This window comes from Urocitellus parryii, chromosome 2, assembly GCF_045843805.1.
Source record: "Urocitellus parryii isolate mUroPar1 chromosome 2, mUroPar1.hap1, whole genome shotgun sequence".
In the NCBI taxonomy this organism is placed as follows: Eukaryota; Metazoa; Chordata; class Mammalia; order Rodentia; family Sciuridae; genus Urocitellus; species Urocitellus parryii.
In genome coordinates this window covers 13,761,413-13,778,962 of record NC_135532.1, presented here as the reverse complement: position 1 = coordinate 13,778,962, position 17,550 = coordinate 13,761,413, and the positions used below count along the sequence as shown (strand labels likewise).

The 17,550-nt window shown below is 40.1% G+C and overlaps 1 protein-coding gene across 1 annotated transcript in view; it reads left to right on the top strand.

Moving 5' to 3' along the window:
• Hs6st3 (heparan sulfate 6-O-sulfotransferase 3) overlaps positions 1-17,550 on the top strand; it is a 639,394-nt gene that overhangs the window by 571,831 nt on the left and 50,013 nt on the right. The window lies entirely within an intron of this gene.

The following is a 17,550-nucleotide window of genomic DNA, read 5'->3' as shown; positions in this document are numbered from 1 at the left end:
GTTTCAGTGAGCGGACAAGTCATTTCTCTTTCTCTCCATCCAGCACAGTGCACCTCTCTTAAATTCACCTTGTAGGTTGGAACCAAGCACTTGACAAAGAATATGGTAATGTATTCAACAAAAGCTTTGTGTACTAAATATAGACTCAGAGTTTTAAAGAGCATTTTTTTTCCTTTTATGAGTGCTGGCAGGTGTTTTACTATGAAACAGGTCTCCGAAAGCGATGAGGACACGTTCTATTTTGAGATAAAAGCTTTATCTGATATTTAGAAATGACATTGTAATAAATGCTATTACAGCTAATAAAATCAGGGTAGCAGTTGATTTTTTTTTATTTAATTGTATGAGACATATTCTTCTAAATTTCCATGTTCAGAATTTGAGCATAAACTGGCAGGAGAACCTAATGCCAATCAATCAGAAGCATAGTTGGTCTTTACTCCATTCTATTTGTATCCCTCAAGGTTGTAAGAGAAAAAAGAGTCGGGAAAAATAGAGGTTAAATTTTTAGAGACCAGAATTTTCATCTCCTTTCCCAGTACTTACACGAAAGGGCAGCAATTAATTATCCAGTGAGAAACGTTTATAAACCTTAGTTTACAAACAAAAACAAATGATTAAAAGAAACATATAATACGGAATTTCTGTTTATACCCCTTGGAAAGTAAATGCGATAGTATGGTGTTAATCATCTTAAAAAGGGAAAATTTAAAACCCTGAATGCAGCAAATTTCCAAAGCACTGATTATATGTGCTAATTGTCTTTTGCTTGTTATTTCAATCCCTTAACTAGGAAGATTCTTAGCATATGTCTGTTTTCCCTCTACTTTCTTCAGGCAGAAATTCCCTAGGGGGGAGTTTCCTGACAAAATCATTAAGTAGAAGTTTTATGAGCCTAGGTGGGATAACATTTGGAGATGACTGATTACATGATTGCAGCTAATTGTTTGTGGGACTTGGAAAATCTCTAACATCTTTAAGGGGAATCCTTTCACTTGGAATCCATCAAAAGAACTGCCATTTTTCTCTAAGGATAATCTTCCTTTGGGATGCCACAGAGAAATATTTCTCAGGCAACCTTGCAACAACTTCAGTCTTTTTATTTTTTGATGAAAATCCTCTCCCCTTTGTCACCAAAATATAATTTATAGCTACCAGGCCATCCTCAGCCAGGAGGTTTGCCCTTCGAGGAGATTATCTGAGACCTCTTCAGGTTGCATGCAAGAAATTATATATTAACTTTGTCCCATTAGGGCCTTGCTGATCTGAAAGAATTGATAACATTTAACAAACAGGCATAGCTCACTCCAAGGGCAGAGCTCTTGAACAAAGCCAATCTATGAGTAAATTGCCTTAAGCATTTCAACTTTAGTGTATTTTTACTCACAGCATAATTATTAGTCTATATATTTTTGGCACCTTCTAATTGAAGGATTTTAGACACTTTGCTAAGTGGTAGTTAGTAAATAATCATCAACTGGAGTCTATAGTGACTCCATCCCACTGCGCCAGAGTCCTCAGCCCCCTATCACAATCCCATCCATTGTGTTCTCATTTCATACTACAACAGGACGGTGCTAGTTACATAGCAAGTCTTCAATACTATTCCCAATGGTTCATCCAGTCGACGATGAACAGATCTCTCCTGTGGGAGACACAGTGTGACCACCTTAGTCACTGTGGGGTTGTGCCCTCATAAATGCACATACACAGGGTCACACAGGTACACGCCTCACCCTTTAGACTTGAAAGGATGGGGATCATCTATGGCTCAGTCTTTTTGTTGTTTGTTTGTTTGTTGCAGAAGCTAGGTCTGTCTTATTCTCATTGTCACTAGTTTGGGAAAATGTGTGATAGTGACCAATTATGGAACCCTGGGCAGGGGTTGAGAATGGCAAACATTAAAAAAAAAAAAAAATCCTGCTCATTTGTAACCGGTTATGCATCCTGTACACAACTTCCATGTTGGCTTCATAAACTCTTGACTTGTAACCCAGAAGTCAATCTGGGTGTTGTAGCAAATGTGGATTTCGATGACAGTTGTGCCCACGGGAGATCTGGTGTTGTTTGGTGATAAATGGTGGCTGGAGCCATGTGGGGTGGATCCAGATGAAGAAAGGAAGCTGGAATCTGAGGAGTGCAAGTGGTGGCATAAAACCAGCCAAGTTTACCTTGACCTGTATAAAATCTGAGCCCAAAAGCTAATTATTAAGTGGGCAAAATTTGTACCTACCCCGAGCTAAAAGGGAAATAGTAGAGTGTCAGGACAACTTGACTGGTACCCAACGATCAGCCTGGCTTAGAACCTGGGGTCCTTGAAAGGCACTAATATTAGAATCAGGTGCCTTCCTTGCTCCTCTGCCCCCACAGGAAGCTATAATATTTTTGCTCTTCTATTTTAGCCAAGAAGAATGGGGTCCCCCGGCTGGAAAGGGAAGCTTCCCTGGGTGCACACCACCATGTTTTCTTTTTCTCTTTTCTTCTTCAGGCGGATAAGGCAGAATCTCAGAGACTCCAGGCTTTTGTTTCCAAGGCCTGAAAAGAATGTTTTTGTTAATTTTCCAGTTGCTAGCTCCAACCTCACCCTCTCTTTGTTTACCTTGCCAGAGCTTGGAAGGTAGGTCACCCTTGCTTAGCATGCAGGCACTACTTTTAAGTGCCTTTGAAGCAACAGATTGAGGCAGAAGGAAATGAATACTGTATATGCAAAGAGGAGTATGCTTAGCGTCACTCCCTCAGCTAGTTGACCGTGCAGAAAAGTAATTGCTAGCAGTGATTTGAGGCCTGAGTTTTGCAGGCAGCACATTTAAGTACATACCTAAGCCTTTCTAAGCAAATGATCACAAACTCCGACTATGTCACTTTTGTATTCTTATCTAGCTTTTTCCTTCGTTTCTCCTCAGACACAGTTGTTAGGGTGTAGAATTTTAACATGAATACTCAAACTCCATTTCTTGTACTCTCACTGAAGTGTGATTAAACTTAGAATAGAATGAGTTCTTTCCTGCCACATAAGTCACAATGCAGGAAGGGGGAAAAGATTCTTTATACCACTTTACTCTTTCAGATCCCATGAGCATGCCCTTCATAAAAAGCAATATCCAAACTCTTCAGTTAGCATGCAAACAATGTCATGGGTCCTACGAGCCATTTATATGAAATCTAAAATGCCAGCAATCATGTCATTTAGTATCTGACATCTGCTTGCTTATACCCCTTGCTGATATTCACAGCACAATATTAAACTGTACTGTGTAGCCAAAAACAAAACAAAACAAAAACCTCTAGATAGACCCTTATTTCAGAAACTTCAGTGAACACAAAACATCACCTATAGGGTTATAAATCCAGATTCCCGGTACCCACCCCAGGAAATGAGTAGATTGGCAACCGACAAGCTGAGATGCTGAGGTTACTGCTGGTCCGTGCACTATTCTGAGGAGCACTGCTCCTGGCTCAAGGGCCTACGCTGAGCCCCCCACAACCAAGTACCTAAAACAACACACACACACACACACACACACACCACATCACACACACACACACACACACACACACCACATCACAAACACACACACACACACGCACAAAATCTGGTTTCACTTAAGGCAGGAGATTTGGTAGGTTTATTTCCGTGTAGGGTAGTAACACTTATCTTCTTTATAGGACATCTCACCTGCCTTTGAGGAAATAGCAGAGAGAGTTAGAGGGCCATTAGGATAGACGGTTGAGAACATCCCTGTCTTTAAAACCCCAAACTAAAGAGACGCCGTTAATGCAGACATCCATTCTGTGCTTACCAGGAGCAGAGGCTTGCTGACATGTTGTTTTAGATGGACCATTTAAAACCTCTAATCAATTGGTAATTATTAATATTTATTATAGCCCTGATGAAACCCCCAGCATATATTTACTTTCTAAAGGTTGGTAATAAAAATGGATAGACTGATAAACAATTAGCCTTTGGGAGGACTTGGCCTCTGGTTGTTCCTCACTCCTAACCCTATGTGGGTGCACACGTGCATGTGTGTTGTGTGCATGTGTGTTGTGTGAGTGCTTGTGTGTGTGTGCATGTGTGTGCAGTGTGCATGCATGTATGTGTGCATGTGTGTGTGTGCATGTGTGCATGCATGTGTGTGTGTTCTCTAGCTTTGCTATGGAAAGAAGAAGAAGTAAATTACCACCCCACTCTATCCTTTCTTATTTGGAGCTACACAATTACATCATTAAGTTAATTATGCCAGCAATTAAAAAGGATCTAGTTATTTGGGAACAGTTATTCAGAATGAATTGTTCCTTAATGCCTCTACACATGGATTGGTTTGATGAGAGAGCAAGAAGTCTGTAGGTCAGTGCAATATTTCTTGCTGCATTTGGCTGTCAGTAGATTTCACTCCTGCCCTTGAAAGGCTCAGAAGTACTGGATAAACCACATTATACCAGTCCTTATCTTTCTTATGGGTATTAGGGACAGATATTCTCATTAACTCTCAGCTTGTGAATTATGGGCCAGCCATTTACTGTACAGAATAATAAATTGTGCGGAACTATGTGTGCACAGCTATTGGCTCTGAATGTTGGCTTTCCTGCCCAATGCAGTCTAGTTATTTGTGGAAGCCAGTCTGGAGCTCCTGTGGATGAACTTATTAATTGAAAATGAATCCTGATTATGTTTTTTTGCCATTTACCAATTCTCAAATAATTTCTCTTGAGTGTAATTTTAATGCTGCCATGTTCTCATTTTTTAAATGGCTAGAAACTTAGACAAATATAAATTAAACCTAATACTTTCATGTTTTACTTACATGCCTGTCTTTTGGAACCAAGTGATTTTTAATTGGATATTATATTTACTTGACATGAAGAGTGGCTTTATAAGGTGAAATTTTGTTTGCAGCAATATATATAAAATTAATGCAAAACAAACAGGGCTTGGTTTTCTTAGTGGGAATGTAACAGAAGGAGATATTGGGAAAAAGCTCATCTATCGTGTGGCATAGTAAGCACTCAATAAGTAGATATTGAATCACAGGTTGATTAATTATTAGGTAGTAACCTAAAAATTCAATAGAAGAGATTGAGACAGACTCATTTTTTATCAAGCTTGAGTTGGACTCCAAGATCAGTGCTCACTCTGTCTGGGGCCTCTCTGTGGGATGCCCATCAAGGGCCATAGTAGGTAGTTGATCCGTTGGTGCAGCAGCTTCTGCATCATCAAATAAGATGATGCATGGAACCAAGAGGCAACTATTGAAAGAATTCAGGGAACCTAGATAACCAATCTCACAATGGGATCACTGCACTGTTTGGAGAAGTATAAAATAAACAGACCAAAAAATGGCTGAGGGGGTAAAGGAAGGAAAAAAAACCCTAATGATCCTAGGCCTGAATTGAGAGAGCATATGTATGTTTTAGGACTGTTGTAATAAACAAATGTGCGCTGTTTCCTCTTCCAAGGTGCCAAGCCTTCAAGATCTTGGCAGCTCTGTCCTGTCACACAGCAGGCATTCTGTGCCCTCCCAGGCGGTCAGAGCAGATCCTGACAGGACTGCTTTTGATACTCATAATCACGACCTGACTGAAAAAAAATCCCAGAATAGATCAGGCATGGACCAAGGCGAGTACAAATAAAGTGTGATTTGCAACGGAGGCTACCCCTCCTCCCCGTACCAGGATGTGCAGAGACTGAGAAAACCAAGTATGAAGTACTAGAGGCCCCTTTGGTTTAATCATGACTGAGTTTATGCTTCCTGTACTTTCTTTGTTGTATTTTTGGTCTTTCATGTTTAAAGTCTTTTTAAAAAATATCTTGAAGTGTTTTAGCTTTGCTGAGGGAAGTAAGGGTTTTGCTGAGGGTTCATACATAGGCCAAGGTTTTACATGGGGAGTAGAAGCATGTTCATATAATGCTCCTAGTACCACACTTGGATTATAAAAGATGCTTAGAAGATTCTTAGTAGAAGCACCTAGAAGCCAAAATGGTGGTACAGGCCTTTAAAATCCAAGTTCAAATACCCATGGGAATTGAACTTGGCAGAACCTTCAGAATCACTGCTGTTGGACCCTCTGCCTCTGACCTGGCCCATCCCCAGCCTGAGATTCACCTTCTAGAGGCAAGGGAATTTGCCTTATTTTCGTAGGTTTGTGATGTGCCCCATTCCAGCGCAGCCCAGGAACAAGGACTGTAGATTCCAGAGCCTTGCTGTAATATAAGAAAGCCCAATGGAAGAAAAGCTAAGAGGGATGGTTTCTTGGGTAGCAGCAGAATAGGAACCCCAGAACAACAGCAACAGAACACCCATGGTCATCAAATGCTCAAAATATTACAGTATAAAAATATTTATAATAAGTATAAATAGGGAGAAATCACAGATTCTGTTTTTGGAGACATGTATTAAAAAATCATCCTGAGACCACAGGTATGAGGAAATGAGCTGATGTTTTATAATCCAAGTGTGGTGCTAGGAGCATTATATGAACAATGGTTAATGGAGGTTGAGAAAACCCCCAAGTTATGTGGGTATATACCAGTGCTTGTAAGTGTAGATAGCATTGGATAAGAACATGTCTGCTGGTGCCTGTAGTTTTGGCTACCTCATGGTCTTTGCCCCTGGTATAGATTATCGTATTGGATGCCATATTTAAGAAGTTTGGGATTTGTGCCATGAGACTGGAAGAAGTTTGAAATCATTCTGTGAGAATTTCTTCTTTGGGAATGGAAATAGAATTCACTCTATGGGAATTGGTCCTGTGGGGATGGGGTGTGGTTGAGACTTTTTGAGGTAGTCGGCAACTACCTGAGAGCTGCATATTAGAAAGATCCTTCTGACTGCAGTGTGACAATACATATGAGTTGGGGAGTCATTTGGGGGAAGACAGCTGAGGGGCATTTGAGTAAGAGGAGCTAACAGAAAATTTATGCCAGGATGAATGTGATCATGACTGAAAATTCATGATTTAAAAAGAGATGAGAGACCAAAATGTAGACTTGCAGAGTCTTCCCCAGACTATACAAGAGTGGACATGAGGTCAGGTCAATGAACATAGGTGATTCAGTTGTCTCCTGGCTCTTTGATCTTTCTTTGGGCCTGTCCCAAGATTAAGAAGATATATTTTATTCTTAAACACTACTGTTCTTACCATATAATGTTTTCTTTTAGGAACATCTGAATCTTCATTGTCTAGCTTACTAGACTCAAGTTGACGGACTTGGAAGAAACCAAGATGAGTCATAAACCTTATGATCTACTGGCCAATCCTAGGCAGAAAATGCTATTATTGGAAAGTCCTGCTAAATGTTTTTTTTTTTTTTTAAAGCCTGGGCTTGATCCATCTGATTGAGTAGAGTAGGAGATTTGGGTGAAGGACTGGCAGACGTGGAACACAACTCCTAATGCAGTTAGAATTGGGCGAGAATGGCCATATCAAAAGGAAGAGGATTTAAACAGGTGTCCAGGACTAAGAAGCTGGGAAGAGAAGTAGACAGAAGGGATCAAGGATTCATGCAGAGACTTGACAGCACACCAAGAAAGCAATAGTAAATACTCTTGATATGATGCCAAGTGCTTTCTTCAGTTCAAGTTAGGAGTGATTTTCCTGCATTGCCACGAGCCAACAGCTTTAGGTGGACAGCTCGAGTCTTGTAAAAAGAGATAATAGGAGGTGAAGAGCTGGACAAGGCAGTTCTTGGCACATTCATTCCAGATAAGATCTCCATTTCCAGGGGTAAGGGACAAAAAGTCCTCCTGATTCCTTTTTTTTCCTCTCTTTCCTTTGTCTAGAGCTATCATCAACCTTTAAGTGGGGCACTCTGAGAACTGAGTGAGTGCTAGAGACTCAATCTCCAGAGAATTGCAAAGATTCATGGATCCTTAAATATTTCCTATAATCATGGGGCTTCACAGTCTCCTCTCAGACATCTGGCTGAGAATGCTGTTCCGGGATGAGACTTAAGTCAGATGTATTGTGGCACAAGCTGGGTGCACTTGGGGAAATGTCACGTTCTGCCTTCCTCTTGCACATCCGCAGCAGGCAGCAGACAATGGACTTGGGCTGACGTCCTCACCTCTTGAGTACTCCTAGCTGCACATGTGTATGCAGTCGAGTTGGGTCTGGCAGAATGGCATTCTTACCGGGAAGTATGGGAATAAAGAGATTATTGCACAATAAAACTAGCAGCACCCGCAGTGACAATAGCCACAAGCGTCCCAGGCCTATTAAGTCCAGCCACTATATTATCCTCTTTACCTTGCTGTTTAACATTAATACTCTTAACTTACTGATGAGGAAACCAGGTCTAGAAGAAGGTCATTGTGATGGGTCAGGGGCTGATAGCCATGTCTGTCTATGAAGAAGTTCATGCTTCCGTTATTCCAGTTCCCTACCTTACTCTGGTGACACTCTCCTCTTCCTGCCCTTTACTGAGCAAAAATTAATCTTAACATTTCAGATTTTTCCTATTCCGTATTTGCTGCCAAACTAAACAGGGCTGTCACTAGCCCATAGAGTGCCTGTGTGTGAATTGTAAGAAGACACTCCTTCTTCCAGGTGGATGCCACCCTGTGCCAGGGCACATGGCTCAGCAAGCAGAGAGTGGGCTGGATTTCAGTCCCCTCACCTCCGCTGCCAGATGCCCTTGTGAAGTGAGCAAACTGCCCAACTCTACATAGCTTCCCGGAGCCAAATTCTCCAAAAGGGTTTTGGAGTTGAAGAGCCAGCCACAGAGCTTTGTTCTCTGGAAAAACTGTCATGTGTTCATGACAATTTTTCACTGATCTTGATATTCACTTCATGTATCTTCTTAAACAAATTGCTCTGGAAGTTTACTCTTTTGAAAAGGCATGTACTATAAAAATGGATAGATAAAACTCTCAACAGGAAACCAGGGCAGATCATAACTCTGCGGCAGTTCAGCAAATGAAAATATATCAATAATGAGATGAAGCCCAATTCAAAACAACTTATGTTGTCTTTGGGCCTCAGAAATAATCTCTTTCCCATTATTAGGGTAAACGCAGAATCTTTTTTCATTTCTTGTAAATCCAAATCTTGTTTTCAAGAGATGATCATGTTTAGCTAGAATTGCTTCCACTTAGCTATTATAGCAGAATGACAAATATGTTATTGTTGGTGTTTATTGGCATTATTATTAGTCATTGTCAAACCTTGAAGGGAAAATCATGGACTGAAACCCTGAAAAAGTAATCTTATTTTCATAAATATATTCCCAAATAATTATCTCATGTCCAATATCCACTTAGCCTTAATACAAACTTCTCATGTGGAGCAGGAAAGGTTGTAGATGACTTAAGAGATCTGTTAGGAAAACAAATAGAAGTGAGAAGACGTAGTTTGTGATATATTAGCATCTGTATTGATTGTGAACTTTCAAGCTGCTCTCAGCTACCCTGTTTTCTTTTTTTTTTTTCCCCAGACTCCAGTGGTTTTCTTCAGAGAACTTAATCAATTTACCAATTCAGCCCTGAGGCTGCCCTGAATTTCCTGTTTATATATGTTGATGTCCAAGCAAAGGAGGTGGCTGAATTATTTTAGAAATTGAAGGGAGTTAAGAATTATCTTGGAATTAAGGATTGTCGATTTTCTCCATATTCTCCAAAATGGTTGCCAGAAATGCATCTCATCAGTATAAATAGAATAGATTCTCTTTGTTCTTGTTCAGGTTTAGCATCTTTCCTTGTGCATGGATGAGGGCCAGTTAGCTGCCAGTGGCCACTAGCCAGCTCTAAGACTGGGAGATTTGGAATCTGGAAGGCTCCGTTAAATAAGGATCTGGATGCCGCGGGGTGACTGGGGGAAAGGGAGCTGGCGGGGGTGGGGGGTGGAGCTGGTGAATTTGATGCTGTGTTAGGATCTTGGTGGTACACTTTCCTGTCCTTGTGTTGTGTGTCCTCTTCCTCATCCCCTGTCCCCACCATTGGATGACTTCATCCACACAGAGATGTCCCTGGCTCATCACGGGCTGCCTACATGGGGAAAAGCCTGGTGCCACACAGGGAGCAGAGAGGGAAGGCCTGTGGAGGATTCGTGCTTACATCAAAGCCACTTAATGTCACTCGCTGGACGTGTGAGAGGAAACGCCCTCCAAATACTTCAGGGGGAATCCTGGGTCTCCATTATGAAGGGTACTGAGGAAAGGGATCAGACAAGAGCAGCAAAGAAATGCTGAGAGGCCAGAAGCTCATCTAGAAGAACAGATAGAGGCACTGGACCTGAAATAATTAATAAAGAAGTGGAGTAAATTATTTCAAACCATGTGATCAAATAGGAGCAAACTATTGTTTGTTAAAGGAGAAACAAGCCTTAGAAATCCAGCATCTTCGCCAGGTTCACAGATAGATATGAAGTTAACGTGTAAGAACGGAAGTTCTGGACGTGCCTGAGTCCTCTCTCTGAATAGGAAGGGGGGTGTGGGTGGTTTCCTCTCCCAGAATCCAGCTGCTCTGGCTAGTCTTCAGCCTCCTGCACTCTGTCCCCTGTTGGGATAGGACTCTGTTTTCCTTACCTCTCATTCTTGTATAGCATTTGACACCTTACAAACAATCTCTGAGACTTTCTACCTTGTCTTTGTTTCTGTTATTGTCTCCAACTTCCAAATTCCAAAAGTTTCTCTTTTTCCATTGAGAAATTGCGAGTCTACAACTGGTTGGCTCTGATCTCTTCTCCTCATATGTGCTATTAGAAAAATGAAGATATTTGTTCATGTCTTGTACAAGGAGGAACAGAATCTTCCAGGGCTTGGTCATTGGTACCTTAGTTTGGGGACAGGATGGAGCCAATACAGCTTTGTCAAGCAATTTGAGAAAATATGCACTAATTCATTTCTCTGGAGGATGGGCAACAGTTTTCAACAATGAGACCTCTCGAATGAGAAGATGTGATTTGACAGAGCCTGCTGGTGACGTGGGTAAAACATTTGCATTATAAGATCCCATGAAAAGTGTTATTGATTAGTCTGGGCAGAGGGTACCTTGAAACCATCATATTTGGCATGTCATTGATCTTCAGAAACTCTCACCGGGGCAGCTCTGCACTTATCAACGAGTTTAATAACAATACCCTGAAGAAAGAAAGACTCAGTGGAGATTGCAGAGGACAGGGAGGCCCTGGAGGCCTCTCTTGATTTTAATGTTTTTAAGCTCTTCCAGATGCAGTGCTTTGATTCATCACTACCAGGAGGTTGGAGACTGAGCTGAAGTTTACTTCCTGCTGAGAAGAAAGAGGCTTTGATATGAATAAACAAATTGCATGTTTATTTGTATCGATATCTGCCGTATCTCCCCATGAGCATCTGGGGAGATCAATCGTGGATATAAAAACCCTTTAGAAATTAATATGACCTCCCTAACTGACCTAGGTGGCTGAAAGTAGGTGTTTTAAGTGGGGCTAGCAGGTGTAGCAATAGAGGCAAGTGAAGAAATCACAACCTACTCTTCAGGAGTTGGGCCTTTGAGATGCATAACTTTAAATTTTTATTTATCTGGGTTTTTCTTTTCAATGCAAAGGCAGAAAGCCAGATAAAATAGCATGTGCTAATATGTATCATCACACACAGGCACACACACGTGTTGTTGCACACACAAAGCTGTTTTAGTCGGTTTTTTAATCGCTGTGACCAAAACATCTAACAATAACAATGTAGAGGACAAAAAAGTTTATTTTTGGCTTATGGTTTCAGAGGTCTCCTCCATAGATGGCCAACTCCATTGTTCTGGGCCCAAGGTAAAGTAAAACATCTTGGAAGAAGGGAGGAAAGCAGCTCAGGATATGGTGATCAGAAAGCAGAGAGAGCTCTGCTTACCAGGGACAAAGGCATGCCCCCAGCGACCCACCTCCTCCAGCCACACCTCCCTGCCTACAGTTACCACCCAGTTAATCTCTGTCAGAGGAAAAATGCACTGAGTGGGTTAAGGCTCTCATAACCCAATCAAATCACCTCTGAACTTTCTTGGGTTGTCTCATGCATGAGCATGACACCTCCCATCTAAATGCTAACAGGGACTGTTTTAGGCTGGTGTTTGGCTAAATCATGATCATGCCATCATCCTTGCTTATACACAGATAAAATGATTTGGCTTTGCTTACGAAGCAACAGAGAATGGGTTTATAATTACTCAGCTAAAAATATTGTTCAAAATGCATTTCATAGAGGTTACATATTATCCACAAGCAATTATAAATTAGGTGCCACAGACTCGACTGTATCCACTGACTAGATTAGTTTGACTTGACTCTGATTCCACTGTACCTTCTATCAAACCTATCCTCATCGAAATGATAGAAAACAGCAGTGTTCCATACAACGAAACCATAAACTTTTCTTAATACAAAGATAGAAAATGAAGTGTTTTAATGTAGAATTCAGCCCTCAGAAAAGCTCTTTTTATAATTGGTCTATGATTCTAAAAGGCACCTCCCAGAATTTTGCTGGTGACAGAGGCAGTGTGCAAGAGAGCTGGATGCTTACTTGTACTAATAAGAAAAGGCACACCTTTGATGGACATGGGCTTGATTGGAATTACCAAATGCAGAGCTAGAATGGGTCACCAAATAATGTAATCTTTAGCAAATGACAAAGTTGGCGTGCTACGAAGCCAAACCACATGAAATTGGTTCAGCTTATTTCTCCTGGTTTTCATCTCCAAAAAACAGCCATTTTGCAAGTTTCAGCCAAACAGAATGTGAGCTGCTTGCCTCCAAGTCCACTTCCACATGGGGGCAAGGCAGCCAAAATCAGAGGCTCTAATAATCTGTGCCTTTCAGGACCTGCTCAGATTGCCTTTCCAAGTCAGAAAGAAGCCCCAAAATATAGCTGGCAGGATTAAAAAAAAAAAAAAAAGACACAACTGAGGCACTCACACAAATAGGAAAGCAGCAAAGACAGACAGGCATGCACATACCACACACACACACACACACACACACACACACACACACACCAAAAAGAAACACAGTGGAGGAACAGAAGCCCATACTTGAATCAGCACCTGCCATGTAACTTGTATAATTCTAGACAACGATGTATATAATTCTCCTAAAACATTGTTCTGTGAGCATTTCCCCACCTGAACTTGCACACATTAAAAGAGCATCTCACAGTCACAGTTATAATATAAGCCAAATCATGGCTACTTCTTCACTTAAGATTAAAGAAACAAAAAGCCAGTGGATTTCCATTGCTCAAAATCAACCAAATTTTATGCCGTATTCTAAAAGGCTCTGCACGAGGCATGCAACCTAGAAGTCTCTCATCTGACTGATCAGACCGTCTTGACTCCAGGTCCCTTGGCCTTCTATCAGACCCTCTGGGCCTCTCTTTGTCTCAGAACATACGGAACCCTCTGTCCTTAGACTTGCAGCTTCCTGAAACAGCTATATCTCCTTTTTTAGCCTTGTGGATAGCTGCCGGTTGCCGCCCTTCCCCAGACCTCTGTATCTGCAGCAGACTCCACATCCGCTCTAGATGATCGCCTGTTTGTGTTCTTGGTAGCACTAACCACACTCTCCAGTTATCTTCGTTTATCTATTCTCTAAGTCTCTGTCTGCTTTGTGTCTTTTTTTTTTTCTCCAAGATTATATGTTCCTTAATGACAAAACACCAGATTTTAAAAAATTCCTTTCTTTTCCCAGAATCTCGTTCATACCTGGCACATAGTCAGTGTTCATCTAACAAATGAACACAGTTTTAGGGCAGAAATTTAAAATCAGTGTTCCCTCTAATGTCCGTGTCCCTTCCATTGCACCGTAAGGCCCTCCTACAGCTGGTGACTCAGACAGGTGGAGAGACACAGACAGGTGGAGAGTTACAGCCAGAAGCAAAACACAAAACAGAGTGGCGTGTTTGCTAACATGGCAAATATAAGATAATTTTATATATGATCAACAAAGACTTAATTTTTTAAAAAAATTTAAATTTACCTACAGTGAAACTGACTGACTTAAGCTGTACAATTCTGTATTCACACACGAAGAGATTCTTGTTGACAACCCTCACAGCCAGGATGTGGAATAGTTTCATAACTCAAAAATCTCCCTCACCCTGCCCTTTTAGAATCAAGCCTTCATCTTATTCCAACCCCAGGTAGCTACTGATCTGGTCTCCATCACTAGTTTATCTTTTCAAAATGCCATAAAATAGGAATCACACAGTATGCATCCTTATGAGATCAACTTTTTTTTTCAATTAGCTTATTTTCCTTGAAATGTGTTCAATATTCTGTGGCATATTAATTGTTCTTCATTAACTAATAAGTAATATTCCACTGCATGGGTATCATCATTGATGGACATTTGGGATGTTTTTAATTTTTAACAATTATGGACCGAGCAGTGATGAACATTTGTGTATGGGTTTCTGTGTGAATATACATTTTCATTTCTCTTCAGTAAATACCTAGGAGAAGAATGGCTGCATTAGGCCTTCCATAACACAGAAGTGACAAATGCATGTTTAACTTATGAAGAAACTACCAGTGTTCTTCAGAGTGACTATACCAGTTTGGGTACCACCTGATCAATGTATGGAAATTACAGAAGTTCCATTATTATTGGCACTTGGCATTGTCTTTCACGTATGCATTTAGGCATTTATGGATGTATGCATGTACCTGTTTATATTAGTCATTATAATACATGTATAGTAGTATATTATGATGATTTAGTTTGCATTTCCCTAATTTTTGTTTTCCATTTTCATCTCTTTATGCTGAAGTATCCATTCAGATATCTTGCTCATTTTTTATTCTTTGCCTTAATATTGCATTTAGGAGTAAGTTCCTTATCATTTTGTAATGACCTCTTTAAGTAACATATAATTTGCAAATATTTTATTTCAGCCTTTAGCTTAGCTGCTCATTCTCTTGACAGTGTCAATCTCAGAGCAAAATTTTCAGTTTTCATGAGGTCCAGTGGTTCAATATTTCTCTTATGGGTCATGCTTTAAGTGTCATATCTGAGAACTCTGCCTCATCCAAAGTCAGTAAGGTTTCACTGGTTTTCTCCTATAAGTTCCCTAGTTTTATATTTTATATTTAGGTCAATGATTAATTCTTAGTTAATTTTTGTTTGAGGGTTCAGTGTTACTTTCTGTTACTGTGACAGAATACCTGAGAAAAACACTTAAAAGAGGAAAGATTTATTTTGACTACAGTTTCTGAGGTTTGCCCAGTTGCTTTGGGGCCTGTGGTGACGCAGGACATCCTGGCAGCAGGAGCATGTGGTAGAGAAAGCTGCTTGTACCTCACAGTAGCCAGGACACAGAAAGAAAAGAGAAAGAGAAAGAGGGAGAGAAGAACCAGGGTCCCAATATCTCAGTTAAAGGCACATGTCCAATAACCTAATTTTCCTGCACCATCTGTTGAATATGCTACCTTTCCTCCATTGAATTGCTTTTTCAACTTGTCAAAGAAGGTTGAACTTACTTGTCTTTGAACTTACTTGGGTGGATCAATCTGTGCTGTGTTCATTGTCTATTCCTTTGCCAAAGCCACCCAGTCTTGGTTTCTGCAGCTTTACAGTAAGACTAAAATCACAGAGTGTAATTTCACCAATGTGAGTCTTGTTCCAAATTGTTTGGGCTATACCATTTTGTCTTTCCATATAAATTTTAGTGGCAGCTTAAGTGTATCTATGAGACATCCTCCTGGGATTTTGATTGGAATTACATTAAATGCCTAGATCAGTTTGGGGAGAACTGGTATCTTAACTATTTTGAGTCATCTAATCTATGAACATGGTCTCTCAATTATTACTTCTTTGATTTCCTTCATCAGTTTTCAGGATGCAATTTTGCTTCTCCGTATGAAGTATTCTGTGGATGTCAATTAGATCCCGTGGTTGAGGGTATGTTCACTTTCATATCCTTGTTTATTCTCTGTTTATTTGTTATGATAAATGATAGCAATGTATTGAATTGTGGGTTGCTTATTTTCTTCTTCAACTATAAATGTATGCTTCATGTTTTTTGAAGTTCTATTGTAAGAAGCATCGCAATTAGAATTATTATGGACTTTTACTATATCAACCCCCTTCTCCTTAAGTAATTTGTTTTTTATCCCTGGAAAAATCCTTGGTCTGGAAGTCTACATTGTCTGAAATTAATGCAACAACCCCAGATTTCTTTTGCTTATTGTCTGCATGGATATCTTTTATGCTCTTCTACTTTTAAATTATTTATGCTATAATATTTCAAGTACATTTTACAGACAGCATATGCTCTGGTTTTCTCTTCTGAGAATTTCTTTTAATTTACACATAGACTGACATGCTTGGATTTAGGTTTACAGTATTTATTTATTTACTTATTTGCTCGTTCCCTTTGGTTTTCATTCTTAACTCCCCTTATACTTGCTCCTTATAGATTACTTGCATATTTTTGGTTGTCCATTTTAGTTTATTAAATGCCTAGAATAATTGGTGGAGAACTGGTATCCTAACTATTTTCAGTCATCTAATCTATGAACATGGTCTCTCAATTATTACTTCTTTGATTTCCTTCATCAGCCTCTGTGGTTTTAAATCTTAAAATATTTTCCTCTGTATTAACTTTCAGTTCTTGTCTAGAGGTTACACTCTATAGACTTAACTCTTTACAGTCTACCTAAAATGAACATCGCATCACTTTAAGTGGAAAGAGGAAATTTTGGCCTTTGGTGCCTCTTCCTTTTGTTCTACTCATCAAATATGTTATAACCACTATATATTGAAATCCCATCAAATTTTGCTTTTAGATGGGGGGGAGCCTATATATTAACCAGATTCATTGATCCTGAAGTTCCAAATTTCCCACTGATGGCACTTCTTTATCCTTTGAAGAACCTGATTGTTTTATGGCTCGTCTGCCCATGATGCGTACTCTGGGTTTTCCTTCTTTTGAGAATGTCTGTATTTCGCTTAGATTCCTGAAGTATGTTTTTGCTACGTTGAGACTTCTAGGTTGACAGTTCTCTTCTTTCAATATTTAAACAAGGCTGTTGCCCCACTTCTATGGTTTCTGATGAGAAACCCACGGCCGTTTGCATCGTTCTTCTTCTTTGTGTAATATAACACTTTTCTCTGGTTGCTTTTAAGGTCTCCTTTGCCTTTGCCTTTAGTTTTCCGTGGGGGGATTATGACATGTCTGGGTCTGGTCTTTGAGGTTATCTTGTTTGGAATTTATGAGCTTCTTCAATCTTAGGTTTGTTTCCTATCGCATTTGGGATATTTTAACATTACTACTTCAAGTAATTTTTCTGCACCAGGCTTCTCCATTTCACTCTTGGATTCTGATAACACAAATACCTTTTGACATAATCCCATGTGTCCTCAAGGTATTGTTCACTCTTTTCTCTCTCCTTTTTTTTAGATTGCCTCCTTTCTATGGAGCCATCTTTAGTTTCAGTGACTTCCTTCTGTCACCCCCACTCTGCTCCTGAGTCTATGCAGTGAGGTGAATTCTTTTGAGCCATTCCTTATGTCTTCTAGGTCTGTAATGGTGGCAACTCTGAGTTCAAAGAGTAATTCTATAAAATGAGCCCACTGTACTGATGGGCACAT